The 11,599-nt window shown below is 47.9% G+C and overlaps 1 long non-coding RNA gene across 1 annotated transcript; it reads right to left on the bottom strand.

The window, feature by feature from the left end:
- Positions 1-263: 263 nt before the first annotated feature.
- Positions 264-7,243, bottom strand: LOC142814355 (uncharacterized). The gene is made up of 3 exons (XR_012894929.1): positions 6,991-7,243; positions 5,428-5,852; positions 264-810 (listed from the first exon to the last, which is right to left on the bottom strand). It is a non-coding gene; the product is annotated as an uncharacterized LOC142814355 (long non-coding RNA).
- Positions 7,244-11,599: the final 4,356 nt, after the last annotated feature.

Raw genomic sequence — 11,599 nt, 5'->3', positions numbered from 1 at the left:
CTAGGAACATGATGATATCGCGTTGAACTCTAGAAGGAGAAACTCTAGGGTCGCCTAATTTTTTGTGATTGTAATTTCATACAGTTTATGAAATTCATTTGTTTGCACTTTAGTGTCGAAATGGTAAAGTCTTTGCAGAACTTCAATCCTTTGATTACTTGAAGTTTTGTAGCGGGCTGATAGTTGCATTTGCTGACCACTTTGCACCGAAGGTGTTGGGACGCGTGAACGCGCAGTGTAGAAAAACAACCGAACAGCGTGAATCCCGACTGTGAACAAACTTTATTCTTGTCTCTTCTCTTTCCTGGCCCCGCCTTTCCTAAGCGCAAAACGTATTCTTGAGCGAGTCTGAGTGAGCTACATTTTATCTGCCGACCTATGCCAACTAGCCCAGCTTTCAATCCTTGTACAGTTAGTGGGTATCTGGCTTTCTGAGTCCCGTCCGTAGTTAAAGCAGGCCTCGGCGACTCCGGGTCAAAATAAACCATTTTAAATAAACGCGGCATATGGGAATGTTAGCCCAGAGACGAGACAGCTGTGCGGCGACCATAATGTGCGGGGGCAGCAGCAATCGCCAAGCGCGGGTGACAGCATCCGTCCTTCATGGAAGCCAAGGCACCTCTCTCCTGGAAAGCACGCAGGCGGACCCTATTGAAGAGCGCAGGTCCGCCACGCGCAACGCAATTGCGCAATACGAGGCGCTATTTCTGGAAAGCTGGTGTGCGTGGTTCCCCCACCCCCTCCCGCCCTTCCCTTAAGAAGGTGAGGTGAGGACCAGAAGACCGCTCTTGATATCCGGCCGCAGGGACCCTAAAGCGTAGCGAGAGCAAACAAAAACAAATAAAGATTTTCTTCTCGCCACCAACAACAGTATATGCATCCTGCGCCAAACGACAAGGTGAACATAGCAAACCTACACTTCCGGGAGAAAAAAAAATGAAGCACAAAGCAAGGAAATGCGTCATCTTCCCAAACCCCTCCCTCATACGTTACCACGCTCGCAGGTCGTATACCACGTGCTGTTGCTGACTGGATGGCCAAGCTCTGATGAGGAATGTATGGATGCCTAGCAGCTGAATCTTGTCATGCGAAAAAAAAAAGGGGGGGGGGGGGGGGGTTGAGATAGAATAGGCGCGTAGTGAGAAATTTTTTTCGGAGGGGGGGGGGGGTACCAACTCGTTTTCGGGAGAATCACCCTCCGAAAATGGCCATTTTTCGCTCTCTACGCCACGGCGAAAAAAATTTAGGGGGGGGGGGACACGTGCCCGGTGTGCAACCCCCTGGCTACGCCCCTGAGATAGGATACATGAATAGGGTCATACGCTTGATGAGTCAAGCAATCTCAACATGTACGAAAGCTTGGATTTAATCTCAACATGTACGAAAGCTTGGATTTCTATGCCATTCTTTAAGGCCCGTCCTATGCCGTTTGCTAAGGAAGCTGAAAAACATTTCCAAGCGCCACTGATCGGCTGCGTGCATTTAAGCACTGTCACTAAGCTCATAATCCTTCCGACTTATCATATTGTCTGGTCTAATCCGTCGAGGTGATGTCTGGATCGCTGTACCGCGGCGTTCAGCCGCTGCCGCTGGTTATCTGCAAACCTTACACAAGGCCTCGGAGAAGCGTTAGTACATATCAGAGCACCGTCCTACAGAAAACTCATTTTATTGCCCACGTTTAGTTGAGCAGGAATGAAGCCTGTTGAGCGTGTAACTATTCTTCTAGCCGTAAACGCTGTTTTTTAGAGTGACGTCCCAGTCTTTGTGACGCTCAGTACGTGCGAGAAGCATATATTTAAGATTTCGGATTACACTTTGCCTGATGTGGGCTAGCGAGTGTCACACAGACGTGCGCTTGTGACGAATTCCCAGGGCGTCACAGGAACCTGGGAACAGCTTGCTAGTGAAGCACGTCACGTTGTCTATGATCAGCTGGGCAGGAAATCAGAAACTGGCCATAGGCTTTGAGAAGACAGTCGGATACTTTCTCTGAAGTCCGCTTGCACAAAGAAAACTACGACCCACTTTGTAAAACGGTCAGTCAAAACAAGCGGGTATTGGCTGCGCCCCGGACTCGTTGAAAACGAGCCCATTACGACACATGCTACTATTTACAAAGGCGCCGTGCTCTCAGCCGATTGCATTGTTCCTATAGCTGTAAGCCACCTCAAGTTTTACTGAACAGGAACGCGCGTAACGCAATACATCCTGTTTCATGCCTGGTCAACTTACCGTACGACACAACTTGTCGTAAGTTTTCTGCCCTGAAGAGTGAGCAGCAATAGCATTGTTGTGGTAGTACATCATGAAATATTTGCAAAGTTTGTGATGAATAACAACTCGCAATCGCGATTTGGCATTTTCATCGCCAACTTGGGGAAAATACCGGCACAAGAGGCCATCCTTCAGCAAGCAGGTAGCAGTCCGTCTCCTCCTCGCTCCCTGTGACCGCTGGATCATGAGCCGCAAGCTTTTCTTTCACTTTGCGACAGAGTACAGAGTCCGACACTTTGCGCTGCAAGAAGCTTCTGTTTAGTCGCCTAAGTATCCCAACGTGAATGCATGGTTTCAGGTGCTGTCGCGACTATATACACACACACACGCACGCGCACGCGCACGCACACGCACACGCACACACACGCACACACACGCACACGCACACGCACACGCACACAGGATCAATAGATAACGGCGTACGTTGAATTGTGTCAGCAACTGTCCCTTGTACTCAATGACGTAATCATGGCGATGTAAAGTAAGCAGAACATCAGGCCAGTCATCCGGAGAGATTAAGTAATCGCTTCAACCAAGACAGTACTTGATCAGTCTGAACAACAAAGTGAGCTCCATTCCAAAACATGCCAAGCTTATTTAGGGGCGAAGCTCCTCAAGGCGGCACCCGTTCGTCCCTCGTAGCCGTTGTAGTGTGTAACAAGTATAAAACCTTCACCTCCAAGGTGGTGCCAGTGAGAGATTTCTTCTGTGCGTTGTTGAACAATAAAAAATAGGCTCAATGTACATGCCAATGGCTGCTAATGGGGAACCAGAGACAGGAGCATTCGGCATTTAGTTCATGCGCGCGCTGCGATCCCCATTAGCAGCCATTGGCATGTACATTGAGCACTATCTGACAAGAAAGGGTTGCTACGTTATACTTGCTGGGTGTAACCTCCTTAGTTTTAGAAAGGTTTAGCGAGCGTTGAGCCGCAGTGCCATGAATACAATGAACTAGTATATACCATGAACTCGAGGTGGTTAAAGGTGGGAAGTGGACCCGAAGCGCAAGTCGTAAGGAAGTGTGCGTGTGCCACCTCTCGTTTAGTCCTTGGAATGTCCACTGGAATGCGGTGCTTCTATATGGGGAATATATGACGAAAAGATGCGAGATGGTGGTACTTGGAGTGTTGAATAGATGGACGAACGGAAACACAGACAGATGCATGGATGGACGCATGAACAGACGCAGGGGCGGATGCATGGACGAACGCAGGGATGGACGCACGAACAGACGCACGCACGGACGGGCGGATGGACGCATGGACGGTCACACAGACGGACGCATGGACGGACGGAAGCAAGAACGAATGGGCGGACGAATGCTTCGCCCCACTCTATTATTGACTCGGCGGATATGCTGCCATTTTTTTATAGCTAAAATGATGGTCACACATTCCTTCTCTGTAATCGAGCAGTTACGTTCCGCACCGGTCAAAGTGTGGCTTGCGACAACAACGGGCCTTAAAGCTCTGGCGCACTTCTGTAAAAGTAGTGCGCCAAGGCAATAATAGCTTGCGATGGTCTGCAACAAAAAGAAAATTCCGCAGATCCCACGTACGAGAATCCACATTATGCGAAGCATGCGGAAGAAAGGTGACCGTGTTGCAATTTTTTGTTGAGCGATACGTCATGAAATGACGCTGAATTAATGCACAAATGTCACACACACAAACATATGTCGAAGAGTTGCAGATGTTTACATAACCAGTTGTTTGCACTTGCGCAACGGTGCCAAATGGAACATGCGTATTAGCAACACCAGAAGCTGATGCTCGCGAAGATGCTTGCCTTGGGTACTGCTGCATAAATCAACTTCAGCGCATGGCAACTTACCGCATCTGACGTTAACCCGAGGTGACAGCTGTATCGAAATAGTACATATGTAATGTTTATAAAATTGCGTAGGCAGCACTGAAACCACTATTGCTGTTTCACGAAGATTAGCGTCTATTTGAAAAGTAGTTCCGAGACCTGGCGTAGCTCTGTGGTGAAATGCTTCATTGGCACCCAGAATGCTTGGGTTCGATTCCAGCTGGGACTCGTCGGGTCGACGCTTACAACGTCGGGTATTTCTTAACAATCGCGCGTTAAAATTTCCTATGTGTGTTCTCGTCGTTTCTGAGCAGATACCAAGTGTCAATCAGCTGCGGCACATACCCGCATACCAGCGACACATATCCGCCCGTGGGTATGTGCCATTGTCTGGCGGGAAGTGTTTGACAACTTACGCGACGGGATTGGGAGATTATTCATGTCTTGACAAGTGCGTCGTATTCGTCAAACCATCTTACCATCTCATGCTAATTTTTGTTCACACCGAGTAAATGTGATGACCACGAGAGCACCCAAACGTAAGCGGCTTGATAGACAGATAGATAGATAGATACGCTGAAAACCGCCGAAGTTCGCTAAAAAATGCTTCGCATTTAAAAGAAAAAAAAGAGGTTTGTTAAGATCTGGCAGCTGAAGAAAGGCAATGCTGGTGATCGCTCTTAAAAGCGTGTCGAAAACTGCTTGTTGCTCACTGCTCCAGAGTAAATTAACGCCTTTCTTTAGCAGTAAGTGGCCCAGCGATGTCGGCGCACAGTGCAATGAGATCACGATGCAAAGCAGTCATACCCAGAAACCTTTGCAAATTCTTAGTGTTTGGAGCGGAGGCAAATTTGAAGTTCCTGAAGCTATAAGGGTTTGGTTTTAGTACACCATTGGCAACAAACTTAAGAAAGTTGATCTTTTTAGTAGCGAGCTGGAATTTTCCAGGATGAACTGTTATACTGGCTGCTAAAATGCGCTGCGGAACGGTATGCAAGTGTTCCAGATGCTCTTTGAAGGTGCGCAAAAATACAGCCACCTTATCAAGATACAAAAGTGCATAATTAAGCTTTACATCACGTAAGCCCTCATTCATCATGAGTTGATAGGAACTTTGAAAGATCACATGGCATGCACACGAACCCAAACTACGGCACAAAAATGCCGTTTTCTGGATGTCTATGTGAACCTAAATTTAGAGATACCTACGAGAGCAGGGATATCGGCGAAGAACTGCGCATTTCCCAGCCTAGGTCATGCTAGACATTGCTGGCAAAGGATAGAATCTCTCACCCTGACCATGTTGAGCTTGCGGTAATCCTCTCAAATACGTACCACACAGCCTTTCCGTGAGGCCAGTAGAATGAAGAGGGCCCACGGATTGTCTGAGGGTCGCACAGCTCCGGTGTCTATCTTGTCCAGCGCTTTATTGAGAAGGGCTCGCTTGTGCTGGCTTCACGGTCTCGGGTTGCAAGGCCAAGGCTGGGCGTCGCCTCAAGCACTAGGGCGTCGGTCTTCCCAGGACGCTCCATGAACATTCCCGAGAAGGACGTCACCAGGACCTCCAGCTGCTTTCGCTGGTGGTTCGTTCCCTTGATTTCGCCACTGCTTTGCTTGACTGGCGGCAAAGTGTTGCGCATGGCTGCCATGCCTTCCGTACTTCCTTGTACAAGCATGAAGTCTCCTTTCTCGTCAAAGGGCGTTGTCTGGGGCTATCCATGAAGGCGGCAGCCTGTTGCCGGAAAGTACAGCTTGAGCCCCTGGATTGTAAAAAGATCGCGGTCAAAAAGCATGGGTACTGACAGACCAGGCAAACAAATCACTGGCTCTGTTTTTTTCACAAAAGTTATCTCCCAGCGAACACGAGCTTCAAGGTTTAATACGAGGTTTGATGCCATTCGCAAATGAACATTTGCGTTACTCAGCTTTCGATTTTTAGCTTTACACTGCTCCAAGCATGCGTCACTGATTAAAGAGATTCCTGATCCAATATCAAGAAGTGCTGGTACGATAATTCCCAGCGTGTTAACATTCATTGTCGGTTCTGGTGACTGCACCTGCGCTATGCGGCAAAGGGAACGATGACCGACTCACCGGCTTGTTTCTCTGCACGTACCGGGCAGCGTTCCACGCTCCTGTCATTGATGAGCGTGCACTGACACGCACTGCCATTGTTTACTGTTGCCGGTCGCAGCAGTTTCCCGAACGACCTGTATTCGCGCTACAGCGAGCAAAACACTGCCACCTCACATGACCAGTTCGGCCTCACTGGCTGCATACGACAGCGCATGTCTGCGTTGGCTAGTTAGCCTATCATTGAAATCACGTCTTTCGGTGGACTAGCCTCGGAGTGCCCATCACAGGAGCACCTGGCACAGTCGGCTCTCGCAGGACTTGTGAACCCGGCATATCAAGACTGGGGATCCTCCAGATTATGCTCTTGTATGGCTCGAGCAAGGAGTGAGCGCTCGGACTGTTACGCTGCACCGCGGACAGTTGCTCCCAGGAGCAGCTTACTCCTGATACGGGGCTGAATGGGGCCCCGCTCGCCCTTGGTCATACGTGAAGGGGTCCAGGGCGAGGGAGGAGACACCCATGAATGCGTCTAGGATGGTCAGGTCGCATAAGGGACAGGCAACGGGGGTGCGCCAAGCCACTGACGGCTCAAGAGCAGATAGAGGCGCTGGCGCTGGCACGTAAGGGCTCGTCACTAGTAGGGTGTCTTGTTGACCGCGGGCCTTCCATTCGACAAGCTCAGAGTTTCAAATGTGCGCCCGTAAATAAATGGTCTTAATCTGGGATGACTGTCGAATGACCCGAACGAAATTGTCCATTTCCGAGGCCATATGTGCTGCTCGGCGATGCAGTTCCCCCATTGTTCGGACGTACAGTACTCACGGATTGAAACAGGACACTCGTAGCGCGTGGCCACCGGTGCATGTGCCGCCGCTCGTGGGTGCTCGGAACCGGGGTGTTGCATTGTGGTATATAGCGAGGACGAGAACAGCTACGAAGGAGGCTTACTCCTTCCAGTCGCTAAAGGATTGGCATTTAGTTCACGAAGTTCACACTACCAGCGTGGCGCTGCACTGCTCGCGCGCTTTTGCATGCATGCAGCTTGAATTGAGTGAATGGTGCGAACCATCTATATTGTGGCGCATGCAGATGACGCTCTTGATTGGTGCCCTTGGACGATGGGACACGTAGGCTGCGCAAGTAAGAAATTGGATACCGCTAAGATGTCGCGCCTGAAATGCGATCGTAGACATAATAAATAGCTGCACAAAAACATATAAAGTTTTTCAGGCATTTTGTCACGACGAAAAAAAAAAGCAGCAGTCACGGGCCTGTTTCCATGCAGCATCAAAACGATGACTTAGTATTTTGTTGTTTCGCTCCGAGCAGCCAAAAGTGCGGCTATTCTGCGCGGCAAGCATCTGTAAATTGATTCTCATGCCTCTTTTTGAAAGTATCTTTCTGTGGTCATGTGTTTACAGTTTGCGCGGTATACAGGCCACCGCCTTCCCCACCCGAGTTTCTAACGATGCTTTAGGATTATATGACAGCAACAAATCTGGGCAAGATTATTATGCCGGGTGATTTTAACATGCCATCTATCAACTGGACAAGTAACCACCTTGCTTAAACAGAGGATAACCCACTTCTTGACATAATGATGGCATGTGACTTAGACCAAGTGGTAAAGGAGGTCACCCGTCCGTCTGGTGATGGAGGCACAATTTTGGATCTCCTTTTTATCAGCAAAGCTACGTTACAGCATGATGTTTGCATAGAAGAGGGTATATCGGACCATAAGCTCGTTTTCATTACTTGTTCCGTTGAAAACTGTGCTAAAAACGCTAAGCCCAAGGCAAAAGTTATTAGTAACTTTGCCCGTGCTGACGACCAGGCAATCTTAGACGAGCTTTGGGCGTTTGCCGACAACGTATCAAATGCAAATCCCCTCTCACTCTGGCTCGAATTTAAGAGGATGGTCCTCGATTGTATTCGTACCTATGTCACTCGTAAAAAAATCAAAACAAACCAAGCTAGTCCCTGGGTAGACAGGAATATCGTTCATTTATAGCGGAAACTGAAACGGGCCAAGAAAACAAAACCAGCTAGAGCTGAACTCATTCAGAGTCTTAAAAAAGAGGTTTCAGCAAGTTTATCTACAGCCAGAAAGAAATATTTTTGACCACGTTGCCAAAGTTTATAAAAGCACAACCACAAAAGTTCTGGCGCTATCTGGGCGGCAGTAAAAAAAACGCTTGGAACAAATTGAACAAAACAACGTCCTTATAACTCAACCGAAGACCATTGCTAATACAATGAATGAGTATTTCCATTCGATCTTCTCTCCCCAGACTGAAACAAACGGGCTGTTCACGAGTGTGACTGATATTGATCCTGAATTTATATCTTGCGAAGGCGTTCTTGCACTTCTGCTGGATATAAATGAAAAGTCGTCAGAAGGGCAAGACCTAATTCCAAATGCTTTTTTGCGCCATTATGCCGAGCCGATATCGCAAATTTTGACCGCCATCTTTCGTTTATGCTTGCGCCACTCAGTCTTGCCTGATAATTGGCGCCTAGCTCGCATTGTGGCTGTCTTTGAAAAAGGAAATAGCTTGAAAATGGAAAATTATCGACCCATCTCACTAACATCAACCTGCTGCAAAATTTTGGAACACATGATCGCCTCTTTTATTAACAAATTTCTGGAAACAAACAGCGTCCTTTCCGAGTTCCAACATGGGTTCCACAAAGGCCTTTCTACCACTACTCAACTTGTTACAGCCACTCATTAAATCGCACAAGCTTTAGATTCATCCAGCCAAATAGATTTAGTCTTCCTTAACTTCAGTAAAGCCTTTGATCGCGTACCCCATCATAAACTACTCACTAAGCTTTCTTCTTTGGGCCTTCCTGCGTTCATAAATAACTGGATCAAATCATATTTAACGAACAGAACACAGTTTGTGGAAGTCGACGGGTGCGCATATGAAAGACTTGGTGTAACATCTGGCGTTCCACAGGGCAGTGTTTTGTGACCGGTTATTTTTAAATTTACATCAATGACATAACATCTGCTAGTGACCCGAGAGTTTCCATAATATTGTTTGCAGACGACTGTCTTATTTTCAAGGAAATCACGGGCACCGATGACCAAGTCTTGTTAAACAGCAGTTTGACGGGAATTGGTCAGTGTGCACTACCTGGGGTATGAGCTTGAACGCTGACAAAACAGTTATACTTCGTGTAACGAAGAAAAAACAACCCTTTTAGTTTTCTTATTCATTAAATGGTGCACCAGTGGTAGAAAAAAGCCAGTACAAATACCTCGGGATAACAGGGGGGGGGGATAAACAACAAGAGGGAAGGCAGGAAGGTTAACCAGGCACATGCCCGGTTTGCTACCCTACGCTGGGGAAATAGGAAGGGGGCATAAAGATGAGAGAGAGAGAGGAAAAAGAAGAGAAAGAGAGAGAGAGAGACAAAAAAAGGAGGATTGTCAGTCAATCCGCTGGCGCGTATACAGCGGTGGCACTACACAAAAGTTAAAGGTGGTCACATAGGCCTGTAGTCCTCAAAAAGCACAAGATAGCTTTGACTGCTTTTTGAGCCGACGAAAGGCGATGACGGTGTTCCAGTAGCATCTGCACAGAGAGTGGCCGATCGTCTAATTGTCGCAATGCGTCCGAAAGCTTCTGTCTTTCAGAGGCAAATCGAGGGCAATGACATATCAGATGGTCGATGTCTTCTTTGGTGCAGCAGACGTCGCATTCCGCATTGTCGGTCCATCCGATGAGGGTTCTATATGCTTTTGTGAAGGCAACCGCCAACCAAAGGCGACAAAGAAGTGAAGCTTCACGTCGACGAAGTCCGGATGGAGGTCAAAGTTCCAGTCGAGGGTTTATTTGATATAGTCTCGTATGTCATATGCTTGGGGTGTTCCACTCCTGCAGACTCAGACTACGTGCCAGGTGACGAAGTTGCTTTGCAGCGTCGGTCCTCGAGAAAGGAATCGGAAGGGTGTGTTCTTCTTGGTGCGATGTACGAGCCGCGTTGTCTGCGGAATCATTGCCACTGATCCCACAATGGCCAGGAAGCCACTGAAACTTGACCTCGTGGCCTGTTTCTGTGACGTGGTGAACAAGCTTGACAACTTCGTAAGTTAATTGTTCATGGCAACCTCGTCGAAGGACTGACTGCATGCTCTGTAGGGCTGGTTTTGAGTCGGAAAACACAGCCCATTTACTCGGTCTTTGGGATTTGATGTACTCTAGGGCGCCACGCAAAGCCGAAAGTTTTGCCGCTGTGGACGTAGTGACATGTAACTGTTTGATTCGCAGAGTGATTCCTCTAGCTGGAATCACCACCGCACCACCAGAACCAGATGCTGTGGTTGAACCATCGGTGGATATGTGCACGTGGTTGTTGTACATTTCGTGCAGATGGCTCAAGCTCAATTGTTTTAGGGCTGAGGAAGGCAAATTTGATTTTTCTGCATTCCTGGAATTGAAACACGTACTTGTGGAAGTGTCAGGCCAGATTCACCACTTTCTACACCAGTTTCTATACACCAGTTTCTCAGCAGGCGTAAAACCTGACGTAAACGACGCACGATGAGCACAGACAATTGCACTAAATTTCGTGCGGGGCCTCTCAGTAGCGAGGGTTGCCAAGTGGTGGGAAGGATTCCTGGCATGTTGCCTGAGGTACGTACGCATCGTTTCAATGGTGATGTGCGTCATGATCGAGTAGTCCTGTGCAATGGCAATTGTTTCAGCTGTCGATGCGCAGCGGGGTAAACCAAGGCATATCCTAAGCGCTTGGGCTTGAATATTTTGGATTGTGCGCAGGTTCGTTTTGCACGTGTTAGATATCAAAGGTAGGATATACCACAGGAATCCAGTAAATAATACCTTGTACAGCTGTAACATAGACTCGACAGACATGCCCCAACTTTTCCCAGCAAGAAACCTGAATAAGTGACAAATGGCAGTCAGCCGCTTTTTCACGTAATTTACTCGGGATAACGTTCACCTATACTCTATCGTGGTCAAAGCAGATAGAAGACATCTGCGCATCTGCCACACGCAAGTTAGGCTTTTTACGGCATAAACTCAAGGCGTCACCAACTCATGTCAAATTACTGGCCTTCAAAATGATAATACTTCCTGAACTGCAATACGCTTCGGTCTTATGGGCTCCCTTCCTTAAAAAAATAAGTACCGGCTTGAAATGATGCAAAGACGCGCTATACGCTTCATTTTCAACAAATATAGGACCACTGACTCACCAACTTATCTAATACTGGCGAATAGAATTTCAACCCTGGAAGATTGACGAAAGATCGATAGGCTGAAACTGCTGTTCCACAAATGTAAATGCATCGGTATACATTCAGCCGTTTCAATCGCGCCCCACGGGGCATGCCCACACGCACAATTTGCTTCCGTATCGATCCTACACAAACATGTTCAAGAATTCGTTTTTCCCA

Source organism: Rhipicephalus microplus, chromosome 4, assembly GCF_043290135.1.
Source record: "Rhipicephalus microplus isolate Deutch F79 chromosome 4, USDA_Rmic, whole genome shotgun sequence".
Classification (NCBI taxonomy): Eukaryota; Metazoa; Arthropoda; class Arachnida; order Ixodida; family Ixodidae; genus Rhipicephalus; species Rhipicephalus microplus.
The sequence above is the reverse complement of the archived record's forward strand: the minus strand, read 5'-3'. Positions and strand labels throughout refer to the sequence as shown.